The sequence below is a fragment of the Mustela lutreola genome, chromosome 2, assembly GCF_030435805.1.
Source record: "Mustela lutreola isolate mMusLut2 chromosome 2, mMusLut2.pri, whole genome shotgun sequence".
Classification (NCBI taxonomy): domain Eukaryota; kingdom Metazoa; phylum Chordata; class Mammalia; order Carnivora; family Mustelidae; genus Mustela; species Mustela lutreola.
The window spans coordinates 166,741,949-166,755,230 of record NC_081291.1 but is presented as its reverse complement, the minus strand read 5'-3'; the positions used below and the strand labels follow the sequence as shown (position 1 = coordinate 166,755,230).

General features: G+C 41.2%; 1 pseudogene; it reads right to left on the bottom strand.

The window, feature by feature from the left end:
• Positions 1-11,268: 11,268 nt before the first annotated feature.
• On the bottom strand, positions 11,269-12,851 carry LOC131825622 (tigger transposable element-derived protein 1-like; annotated as a pseudogene).
• Between the last annotated feature and the right edge of the window lie 431 nt (positions 12,852-13,282).

The window sequence follows — 13,282 nt, the reverse complement described above, 5'->3', positions numbered from 1 at the left end:
AGCATCATAAAGAATATTTTCATTGTCCTAAAAATCTCTTCTTTATCTCTCCCTCCCCAACCCCTGACAACCCACTGACCTTTTTACTGTCTCTATTGTTTTGCCTTTTCCAGAACGTCATCTAGTTGGAACCATATAGTTTATAGCCTTCTTACTTGGCTTCTTTCACTCAGTAATAATAGGCCCTTAAGTCGCCTCCTTGTTTTTTTTTTTGTGGTTTGGTAGTTCATTACTTTTTAAGGCTGAATGACATATTGTTTGGATATATCATAGTTTATCCATTCACCCACCGAAGGGTATATTGGTTGCTTCCAAGTTCTGGTAATTATGAATCAAGCAGTATACATCTGTATGAAAGATTCTGTGTGAGTATACGTTTTCAACTCCTTTGAGTAAATGCTGGATTGTATGGTAGGGTATGTTTAGTTTCATAAAAAAACACCAAACCGGGGCGCCTGGGTAGCTCAGTTGGTTGGGTGACTGCCTTCAGCTCAGGTCATGATCCCGGAGTCCTGGAATCAAGTCACATGTCGGGCTCCTAGCTCCCTGGGGAGTCTGCTTCTCCTTCTGACCTTCTCCCCTCTCATGCTGTCTCTCACTGTCTTTCTCTCAAATAAATAAAGAAAATCTTTAAAAAAACAAAAACAGCAAACCCTCTTTCAAAGTGGCTGTACCATTTTGCCCACCAGTAGCTCATGAGAGTTCCTCTTGCTCCACATCCTTGCTAGCACTTGTCCATTCCAGTAGAAGTACAGTGGCATCCCTGTGCTGTTTTAATTTATGTTTCCCTGAGGACCTATGATGTGGGAGCAAGTTTTCATATGCTTATTTGCCATCTTTGTATCTTCTTTGCTGAGGTGTCCAATAAGGTTCTAAAGTTTTCTCCTTAGTACAAAAGCAGAATGACAGGTATTATTCAAAATGATTTAGCTGTTTGCCATCTTCCTCAGAGTAAAAGCCAGAAACTTTTCCATGATCTGTAAGACTGTCCATAATAGGGACCCCTCTCACTTTTCGGATTGAACCTCTCTCTTCTTCCCTATGGCTCACTTTACCTCAGCCACAGCATTTTCTCATTCAGACTTGGCATATTCAGGCCTCCAAGACTGCCGGGAGGAAGCTCTTCTTCCACACAGCTCCGTGACTCACTCTCTCATTTCTTTCAGATCCCTGCTCCAAGATCACCTTCCCCAGGAGGCCTTTCCTGACTACCATTTATTAAAGAACTCCCTCCTCTCAGGTACACTGTTTTCTTTATATATAGATCTCAAACAAATGCTTTTCATCAGCCACATCGAGCTGGGCCCACTGGCAAGGAGGTTTGGGAACTGTGGTTTTTGAGCTTCTCATCCCTGCAGGGCAGAAGAGAGCTTAAAAAAGATAGGAAGGTTCTGATTTCCAACAAACAATACCCAGCACAGATTGTTCACTCATTGGTTAGGGAGCTGCTCTAAGTTTTTGGTGGATGTAGTCTATTCCTGCTATTGTAGGAATAGTTATGCTATTGTAGGAATAGGAATGCTAATGTAGTCTATTCCAGTCATAAACCTGCTGACATGCTGCAACAGCAGATTTTCAGATCTGAACCGAGGGTCGCTAGGGGTGTCCTCGCTATCAGGGCTAGGTCTGCCTTACATGCTTCTTCCTTCCCCTAAGCAGCATTTGTGGCACACCGCTGGAAATGACGGTCCTGAGCAGGCCGGACTGCCGAATTCTCATCTCACATTGCAGTGTGTCTGCTTTTCCTTTACTGGAAAACCCCAAACAGCGTCACTTCCTCGTCTTGCACGAACCCATTGTGACAATTATGCTCTGCCCACCTGATCGGTGCTCTGGGGGTAACTTTGGCCAGAATCACAAGTACGGATGCAGCTGATGGGCCAGCGGCACCAAGCATCTGGGTCTCAGTTTTTCGCTGATAGTCCCCACGCAGTCTGGGGCGGAGGGCCAGAAGGAGTGCTGTGCTGCAGGGAAGGCTTCATAATATCCCAGTGGTGTCAGAGCAGGCATAGTAAATACTGTCCTGCCTCCCCATTAGAGTGGAAATGAGGCAGAACAGCTTGCCGGTGACAGCCCAGGCACCGTGGTGCTGACTCTGTCTCCTGGTGAGTCAGCAGCAGTCCTGCCTAGAGGAGACCTTTGGAAGATGGCTCCTATTCCGTTTTTCTCACATGGCTGTGATGCACTGGTCTCAGCTAGTTTGGGGCACAACAGTGCAAACCAGTGATCAAAAATAGAACCAGCCTCATCAATGAATTGTTCATAGGTGTTTTCCATAGTCTTATTACGCCATTCTAAAAGGCCTTCGGGGCACCTGGGTGGCTCAGTCGGTTAAGCAGCTGTCTGCAGCTCAGGTCACAATCCTGGCGTCCTGGGATCGAGCCCCACATCTGGCTCCTTGCTCATAGGGGAGCCTGCTTCTCCTGCTCCCTTTGCCCCTCCCCCTACTCCTGTTGTCTCTCTCTCTCTCTTTTTCTTTCTCTCTCAAATAAATGAATAAAATCTTTAAGAATAAATAAATAATAAAAAACCTTCAGACAGATGCATTCATATAGTTGGCTAGGGATTATGAAGTTAGGCCAAAAAAAGGAAACCTCAGAGTTCCAGGTGTTAGAAACCCTGAGACAGGCAACTTCTGTTAGCCTGGGGGGCTGGTGGCAGCCTACAGTAATGGTGTACCATGCTTCTCTGCTAATACCCCAACACCGTGTGCTCCTCTTTCCTTGAGACCCCAGAAACTCACATCCCCATCTGATATCATGACTAGCCACTTAGAAACACTTTGGTTTTTATTTTTATTTTTTTAAGATTTTATTTATTTATTTATTCGTGAGAGAATGGCAGAGGCAGAGGGAGGAGCAGACTCTTCAGGGAGCCCGATACAGAACTCGATCCCAGGAACTCAGGATCACGACTGGAGCCCAAGGCAGATGCTTAACAGACTGAGTCACCCAGGTGCCCCTCTTAGAAACACTTTGAAAGACTCAAAGCTGTGGACTGGAATGTCAAATTCCTTCTCTTACCATGAAAACTCTATTATAACTCTTTGGATACATCTCTTGATTGGATATTTCCCTCTTCAGAGTCCTGTTCAGATTGCTGTCTACACATTCATGGGATTTCACTGGAGAAAACACCCCGTCCATGAAGTGTGGCCTATTGACTCAAACTGACTTTAGTTCCTTCATTATGTCTCCTTGATGATTACAGAATCACTAATTTTGTGTTCTGTGCTGAACCTCACTTCTGTCTGTTTTCTGGGGCCCCTTCCCCCCACACTTAGGCTCTTGTGCTCCACGATCATCAGCCTCCCGGTGCCCCCCTTGACCGCCCCACGGATTTCTTTCCCATCCTTCCAGATATGCACAAGACACTTCTATTGGGATATGATGTTTGATTATCCCACTAACAATTATCCTGTTTATTTTAACCTCGAGGCTTCTCAACTAAATCTTCTTTACTTACGACTGCATTTCCTAGACTCTTCTGCTATTCTTAATACCCTGAAATCTAATTTTCGAGCTTACAATTTTCCTGAAGTATCATTTATTCTTAGAGATCTCTAGTGACTACCTGCTTCCAAGTTCAATAATCTTTTCTCCATATTATGTCTGACATATTTGCCAAAGTCAACTCACCTGATGTTTAGGTTCAACTGCATAACAAACCAACCAAAAACTCAGTGATGTAGAACAATAATTAGGCATTACTGCTCACACATTTTGAAGGTTGTTAGGGGTTCATCTGGTTTAGGACGGACATGGCTGGTGGCTCTCTTCAGGCTGTGGCTGCCGGAGGGGCTCTGCTGTACTTTCGACCAGGGAGGCTCTTCTATTGATTGTTCTCCTCCTAGCATCAGTGAGAAAGCTGAGCCGTGTTTTTCTTATGGTAATGGCAGAGACGCAGGACGCTAAGCAGAAACATGTAAAATTCTCAAAAGCCAGGCTTGGGGCTGGCACACTGTAACTTCTTCCCATATACCATTGGTCAAACAAGTCACAGTGATAAACCCCAAGTCTTTGGAAGAGAAGTGCTTTCACTACTGATGAGACCCTGGCAGAGATGTGGGTGTAGGGAGTGGTGGAGAATTGAAGCCACTCATGGACTGTATCACACCTGAGACCCTCTCCTACTTTGGCTTTTGTTGACTCTGCCTCATTCTGACGTCTCAGAAGGTTTCTGGTGACCTTTCATTGGACCCACTAGTTACATAATTACAGATTTTCAGCAGTACTCTGTCTCTTATGTTCTGCTCTTGGTCAGTGAGAGCCTTAAGTTCAGCAACTACCTCAATGTCGAAGTACCTCTCAGAACTCTAGGCCCTATTTTCTCACCAGCTTTTGTTGGTCTCCTCTACAAAGAATTTAAGTTGTGTAAATCACTATCATCCTAGATTCAGTAATTCAGAAAGAAATTGATTCAATCTTTCATCTAAAAGCATTTTTACCTTTTACTTTGACCCTCAGCAGTGGTGTTGCCATTACACTTTGGAGGTGCCATTTTTTCTTCTCTGTCCTTTACACTCACCATCATGCACCATCCTAGGGCTTAACAAATATTCTTGAGAAATGATTCTTTGGCAGAATTTGTTTTGTCCAATTTGTATATATCCACTCTCCCCAGATGGACTGTAACCCAAGGAGGCAATTTGTTGCACTGAGGGAGTGTAGGATTTAGAGGCAGATAAACCTACTTTGAGTCATGTTTGGCTTCTTACCTGTGAGCCTTGAAAAAATTACTTAAACTCATTGAGCATCAGTTTTTTCATCTATAAAAATGGGTTATTTATACTAAAGAATTTTGGCAAGGAGTAAAAGAGATCATGGATGGAAATCACTTGTCACATAGTCGGTAGGCTTTCAATAATATTTTGCTTTCCTCTCTACTTCCCCTTTTTTTGGTCTCCCTTGGGTTCTCCTCAGTATTTAATATGACTGTATTTTATTTATGTGTTTTCATTCTCTCTCCTTAATTCTAACACAAATCCCTCAGGGAAATGAATCCATCTTTTATGTCTCTTAGTTATCTTCATATATGGAAGGTGTAAATCATGTAGCCTAAGAATCTATATCTGTTATGAGTCACAGCAGTCTTTTCCTTCCAACATTTTTTAAAAAAGAAGTCCTGCAAGTATTAGCAGATCATAGTGAATTATGAACTAACTGCAGTTTCTATGGGTTTTTTTCAGTTTTCCTGTTTTGCATAACTTTTTTTTTTTTTTTTTAACCTTGTTCAGGAATCCAATGATTGTTCTCTAATAAAACATTTTCTCAGAGTATCTGATATTGGTCATTTCTTACCCAGTGTGAATTTTAGCCTGGGCATTTCTTCTTTCAGGCATCTCCCCAATGATTGATTGATTGATTAATGGATAAATTAATTTTGCTGTTGATTAATAGCTTTTCTTGGCTTGCAGAGATTACTCCAGGCCACCCTATCCTTGGTAAACTGGGTCCATAATGTGCCTCAACCCCTCCTTCTGTCACACAAACTGAGGTGGGGCACCATTCCTCTTTACTGTCAGCAATTTAAGAAAATACCCTTTCTTCATGATTTGGATGAAGCTTCTTACTTCGTTTGTAGCTTTGTTTGTAGCTGACACACAAGTGGGAAAAGAAGAATTCAAAGTGTTATTAGGAGGACAGAATAGATGGAACATTGAAATCAACTAATAAGGTAAAAACCTAAGAGATAAGGCCTATATGTAGCACCAAATAAGTTTGATCTTATAATATTGCATACAACAAAACAAAACCTAACCCAATGGGATTCTTTGTTGGTACAGGTTCAGTGTCACTCTTTGTTAGTGGCAACCCTGGTCCAATTTTGCTCGGCCACATCCTGAGCACTTGGTTAATGCTGCGTGATGCACTCTAGGAAGGTCACTAGTAAACTGGAGCAGGAAAGCTGGGGAATGGAGTGGGGAGGTTGGCTAGAAACCTTCACGGCAGAAGCCACAGGAGAGAGAAAGCATCAGGGGACCCACCTGGGTGGGTAAAGAACATCCTCCCTTTAATCTGTGTTATACGACAGGACCAGCCCTATCTAACGATGAGAGACCTGTGTGTCCTGAGTTTTCCTGAAACTTCAAGCTAGAGCTCAGTGGCCACTTGAAAATGATAGTGTCCACTAACATGTACTAAATTACCAGGCAGTGGTATAAATAATCACTTTACATAAAGCGTTTTTTTCTTTCCTAAAAAAATTCTCACGCTATGAGTTATATATTATAATTATTCCCATTTTAAGAAATGGAAAGACTGAGGCTTGGAGAGTTTGTTGCCCAGTGTCCTACAACTAATGAGGGGAAGGCCTGGATTTGAATCCAGGCATTCTAGTATTGTTCTGTCTCTAAAAGGTGTTCTAGTTGGGCTTTCTATATGGGATGTACAGTTAGCCTGGAGGTGTTGCTCTAAGTTCCCTTTCATCACTAGGTCTTCCGTAGAGGTAGTCCTTGTTACATAAGTAATAGTTAAAAACCCATATATGCTTCATCTGTGGTTTGAATAATTTTGTTGGTTTATTTGAATCCTCTGTATTTTAAGTGTTATTTGGAGGTAAAACACAAATAACATAACAATTCGGGCAAAGAACGGATTTCCTCTCTCTTGACAAGTGATTGCACATCTGAATGGGTTTTAATATACCTCTCCTCCTTTTTGAATCATAAATAAGCCCTGGAGTTCCTTCTAAATCTCCATGAGTTACTAGAGTTGTGCTGTGTCATTCAGATGGGGGAACAGAAAGAAAGAGTATTAATATTTGGCGAGGATTTTCCTGATGACAGGAACTGTGTTTAAAGATTTATGTATATTACCTGACTTGATGCTTGCAATGGATGAGATATTATTCCCATTTTATAGGTGAGTAAAGCAGGTCTGAATGGAACTACCCTCCTAACACTGCTTGTAAGCAAACTGCAGAGACTGCATTAGAACCCCAGGCATCTGGTACCCAAACATACTTTTCCAACTCTACCATGTTGCTTCTCAGTCAAAAGACATGGAATCTACTGTGGGTTTGACTGAGTTCAGGAGCACCATGGGGAGTAGATATACTTGTTACCTTGTTAACCTCTTTCCATACTTACATGCTTACATCTTTCCTGTCCAGTTTCTAAGGAATTTAGGGAAGGAGGAGAGTCCTGAAAGTCCCAGTGTTTGGAGGGGGAGAATTCTTTCTTAGAGCTTGGTACCCAAGACATAAAACTTAATATAACCTTGATAAAGCTTTTTGCTTTTACTGTTAATACTTACTCTACTATGGCCACCACTCACAGCCGCATTATATGGAACTCTCTATTAAATTTGAGGCCGTCTGTATTCATATATGCCATGTCATTTCTTATTCAGACAATAAAGGTGTGAAGTAAATATTAATAGCCTCATTTTATAGATGAGAAACTAAGGTTCATAAAGAGAAAATGGCTTTCTCAGAGTCAGAAAATATGGAGTGGTGGGAAGAAAACTTGAACTCAGGTCTCACTGACTCCAAAGTTCATGCTATTTCCACTGCACAGTGCTTTATGTAAAATACCTGCACATCACCCCAGCACCCCCCCCCCAAAAAAAACACCTATACCCAAGACTGATTTCAAAGTACCAAAGTACCTCAGCCCTTTATCTGAGGTTCAGTCCAAGGACCTTTCCCACTAATCAAAGTAGCCCCCTACCACCAATCTATCATAAAAGACAGTCACAGAAATGCAACTGATCTTCATGTGTTAATTTCATGTCCTAAAATTTTACCTAATTTATTAGTTCTAATATTTGTGTGTGTGTGTGTGTGTAGTGTTTAAAGTTTTCCATATAAGATAATATGTCATCTGCAAACAGATATAATTTTACCTCTTCTTTCCTAACTTGAAACCTTTTTTTTTTTCTTGCCTGATTACTCTGGCTAGATGATGTTAAATAGAAATAGCAAGAGTGGACATCCTCTCTTGTCTTATTCCCGATGTCAGTGGGAAAGCTTTCAGTTTTAGTATGACATTGGCTGTGGCCTTTTCATTTGTGTCAAGGTGAGTTCCTTTTATACCTAATTTATTGAAAGTTTTTCATCATGAAATGGTGTTGAATTTTGTCCAGTGCATTTTCTGTATCTGTTGAGATGGTCATGTGGTTTTTATCCTTCTTCCTGGTAATGTGCTGTATCACATTAATTGATTTACATATGTTGAACCATCATTGCATCTCAGGGATAAATCCCACTTGGTCATGGTACATGATCCAAAGCTGGTAGAAATAAAAAGTGAATTTATCAAGGTTTCGAGGTACAAAATCAACTTTAAAAATCAGTTGTGTTTTCTTACACTAATAATGAGGTCCTTCTTTTTAAAAAAGGAAATTAGAGAAACAATCCCATTTTTAAGAGCATTGAAAGGAGTAACATACTTAGGAATAAACTTAACCAAGGAGGTGGAGGATTCTGGTGGAAGCAGGAGGATGGAGGAGATGAAAGCAAAAGTAGATGGGACAGCCCTGGTGATGTTCTAGCTCACAAATTAATAAGGGGTTCACAGACATTCATTTTATTGCTATATTTTATAACTCATATAGATGTTACATTCTTTAGTAAATATCAGATATTCTGTAATAAGAAAGAGTGACTGTATCAAAAAGGAAGTCACATTGTTGGGCCCAAGGTCGGATCAGGTCAGTCATTCATCAGCCTGGCAGCACTACAGAGCCATAGAAGGAAAAGTCAAATCTCCTGAATAAAAATTTCCGATATGAGCTTCATTCAGGCAAGGATGTTTGATTCATTTACTTCTTCATCCTTGTACCTGTACCCATGCCTGAAACCTTTGAGCAACTATATGTGAAATGAATGAAAGCATGAATAGGACGGAGCAATCCATATTCTAGTAAAGCTTCCCATCTGAGTCTGTTAGTTCACCAAACAGGACTCACATCTTCCACTCATGTGCCATAGATTCTTCCTCCTAACTAACCATTTGGGAATCATTACACAAAAACTCACTTCATGCATAAGGAACACAGATGTGTATCATCTCCTCAAAGGAAACGTTAGGAGAAAGAGGAGATATATACCTTGACAGAGGTAATGTGAGATAGGTGTCTGACAAAACAAAGTGTAGCCAGTCTATAGACTCAGGGCAGCTGAGGTATAAGGAAGAGAGAAAGTAGGGAATAGAGGAGGCTTCAAAGCCTAATGTGACAAAGTAAAATGCCGGTCTCCTGAGCAGTTACCTCTTTCCTTCTCCTGGGCAGCTGATTCTGCCTAGCAACACTTTCTGATTGGACATTTTTCCTGAAGTGACTGCTCTCCTTGTCCTTTTTTCTTAGAAACCCCCAGGAAGGGTGCTCAGCTCACTCTACAGCAAGTCACCTCTGTGTGCTGCTATATGTTTCCATCCTATGGGAAAGATACAATATTCTGTATTAGCGGTCGACTGCTGCATAACAAATTACCCCCAAACTTAGTAGTTTAAGACAACAAAATGCTTCTCTCACAGTTTCTCTAGGTTTTGAATCTGGGAGCAGCTTACCTGGGGGGGACTAGGTCTGGATCTCTCCCGAAGTGGCAGCCAAACAGTCCAGCAAGTCTTTAGTTTCTGAAGGCATAACGAGGGCTGCAGGAACTCTTCAGGCCACGAGACCAGAAAGGCCTCTCCTAAAATGGAAGTTTTTTTCATAACTTAATCTCCGAAATGATATAGCATTACTTCTGTTATATGCTGTTGACCATCCAGACCAACCCTGGTAAAATATGTGGAGCAGATTATACAAGTGTGAGATACCAGGAGACAGGGATCACTGGGGGCTGTCTTTGAGACTGGCTACTGCTTTCCAGATGGGCTTTCAAGTCATATAGACCCTTCAGTTAACATGCAGATATTTACAGTGAGGGTTAGCATCTCAGCAGACCACTGGCTAAGTAGCCAAGTAGCTGCCACAGTGAAATAAATGCAGAAAAGAGATGGGAAGTAGCGTGGTGGGAGAGCAGGAGGTGGGGCTTTGGAGGAGGGGCAATGGGGACAGATCTGTCATTTGTGGGAGAAAGTCTTAGGACAGTATGATAATAGAGACACCAAAAAGCAGGATCCATCTCTAAGGGGAGGAGAGGTAGTGGGAGTGGGGAATAGAGAGATGTTCCCCTCACTGTCTTTATGTGCATCACCTACTGAGACCTTGGCTCTCCGCTTCCATGGTGTCTGTGTAGAAATAGGGAAAAAAGCAGGTGCTGAGCTTCACTGCTGGTTAATTAAATGTTGCTTCGAAGGCAGCTGGTGGAGTATGTGCACTATATACTATCCTCAGCTTTTCCTAAATCACACATTTTAATTAACCTTCAAGCCCTTGCTGGGGCTTTGAAAGAACTTAATTGGCCTGCAGGGACTAGAACACACAACAGCCAGAAAAAGGCTACATCTCAGTTGTTTTCACTCTGAGGACTTATAAAATTGAAATTGTTGTTTTATTTCATTCTTTGAAGCCCAGAGCTACATGTGGATTCCTGTTTGGAACTGGCAGAAGCATCTCTGAATGCTTAAGTACAAAACGGTGTTTCAGCAGCAGTTATAATTGAGTGTGTAGGACTTGAATCTCATTTATCTTGTGTCCTTGGGTTTACCAGAAGAGTTTGACTCGTACTGGCTTTTTTGTTGGTTTTTGGCTTCTTCATCGAGGATGAGAAATATTTTGCCCTGAATTTACTATGCAATTTCAGTCAGGTGGGAAAAACAAAAAACAAACAAAATAAAACAAAACAACCCCCCCAAAAAAACCTTCTCTTGAGGGGTGCTTGGATAGCTCAGTCAGTAAACGTCTGCCTTTGGCTCAGGTCTTGGTCTCAGGATCCTGGGATTGAGTCCCACACCGGCTCCCTGCTCAGTGGGGAGCCTGCTTCTCCCTCTGCCTGCCACTCCCCGTGCTCATGCTCTCTCTCTCTCTCTGTGTCAAATAAATAAAATCTTAAAAGCAAAACAAATAAACAAACAAAGAAAACAACTTCTCTTGAAATCAGGACCCCTTAAGAGACTTCCAGATGTTTTTAATTTTGTCAGACATGACTTCTGAGAATCACAGTCTGTGTAAAGACAGACCTACCTTAGAGATATTTTAAGTTTGGAATATCTAGATATTCCACAATAAAGTGAGAATCACACTAGAGTGAATCAAATGAAGTTTTTGGTTTCCCAGTGCATATAAAAGTTATGCTTCACTACTGAGTGTGAAATAGCATTATATCTAATAAAACCAATGTACATACCATGATTTTAAAATACTTGATTGCTTAAAAAGGCTAACCATCATCTGAGCTTTCAGTGAGTCGTAATCTTTTTGTTAATGGGAGGGTCTTGCTTTAGGGTTGATGGCTGCTGACTGCTTTGGGTGGTGGCTGCTGAAGGCTGGGATGGCTATGGCCATTTCTCAAAACAAGACAACAGTGAAGTTTGTTGCATAGATTGGCTCTTTCTTTCACAAACAATTTCTCTGTAGCATGCAGTGCTGTTAGATAGCATTTTACCCTACAGTAGAACTTCCTTCTAAACTGGAGATGGTTCTCCCAAACCCTGCTGCTGCTTTATCAGCTAAATTTGTGTCATATTCTGAATCCTTTGTTGTCATTTCAACAGTCTTCACAGCATCTTCTCCAGGAGTAGATCCCATCTCAAGAAACCACTTTTTTTTGCTCATCCATAAGAAGCAACTTCTCTGTTCAGGTTTTATCATGAGATTGAGACAGCTCAGTCACATCTTCAGGCTGCATTTCTAATTCCAGTTCTCTTGCTCTTTCCACCCCATCTCCAGTTACGTCCTCCACTCAAGTCTTAAATCCCTCAAAGTCATCCATTACGGTTGCAGTCCTCTCCTTCCAGTTTCCTGTGATCGTTGATATTTTGACCTTTTCCCATGAACCATGAATGTCCTTAATGACATTTAGAATGGTGAATCTTTTCCAGCAGGTTTTCAATTGACTTTGCCCAGATCCATCAGAGGAGTCACTATCTATGACAGCCACTATCTTAAGAAATGTATTTCTTAAATAGTAAGACTTGAAAGTCAAAATTACTCCTTGAACCGTGGGTTGCAGAATGGATGTTGTATTAGCCATCATGATAATAGCATTAATCTCATTGTCATGTTGTCAACAGATGTGGTGTTATTTAGGCTTTGTTGTACCATTTCTAGAGCACATGCAGAATTGATGGAGCAGACTTCCTAAGGGCCTTAGGATTATACAGAATGGTAAATAAACATGGGCTTCAACTTTAAGGGGCCAGCTTCCTTAGCTCCTAACTAGAGAGTCCACCTGTTTTTTGAAGCTTTGAAGCCAGGCATTGACTTATCTTCTCTAGCTATAAAAGTCCTAGATGACATCTTTTCCAAATAGAAGGCTGTTTTGTCTGCACTGAAAATCTCTTGTTCAGTGTAGCCATGTTCATGAATTACCTTGGCTGGATCTTCTGGAGAACTTGCTGCAGCTTCTTCATCAGCACCTGCTATTTCATCCTGCACTGTTATGTTATGAAGATGACTTCTTTTCTTGAACCTCAGACACCTACCTATGCTAGCCTCCCGCTTTTCTTCTGCAGCTTCCTCACTCTCTGCCTTCATAGAATTGAGGAGAGTTATGGCCTTGCTCTGGATTGGGCTTTGGTTTAAGGAAAAGTTGTTGCTAGTTTGCTCTTCAATCCAGACTATCAAGACATTTTCCATATCAGCAATAAGACTATTTTGCTTTCTTATCTTTTGTGTGTTCACTGGAGTTGCACTTTGAATTTCCTTCAGGAACTTTTCCTTTTCATTTACAACTTGGCAAACCATTTGGTGCAGATAGTCTAGCTTTTGGCCTATCTTGGTTTTTGACATACTTTTCCCCATTAAGCTTAGTCATCTCTCGCTTGTGATTAAAGTGAGTGAATAAAGTGTTTTATTTGTATAAAAATGAATAAAGTGTTTTATTTGAATACTTAGAGACCACCATAGGATTATCAGTTGGCCTAATTTCAATATTTATGTGTTTCAGGGAGTAGAGAGGCCCCATGACAAGGGGAGATGGGGAACAGCTGGTGGGTAGAGTACTCAGAACACACACAACATTTACCAATAAAGTTTGCTGTGTTATATGGGCACTCCAAAACAATTACAATTGTAACATCAAAGATCACTGATCATAGTTCACCATAACAAATATAATAAAAATAAAAAAGTTCAAGATACTATGAAAATTACCAAAATGTGACACAGAAACAAAAAGTGAGAAAATGCTACAGTTAGAAAAATTGCCACAAACCTTTAATTCATAAAAAATG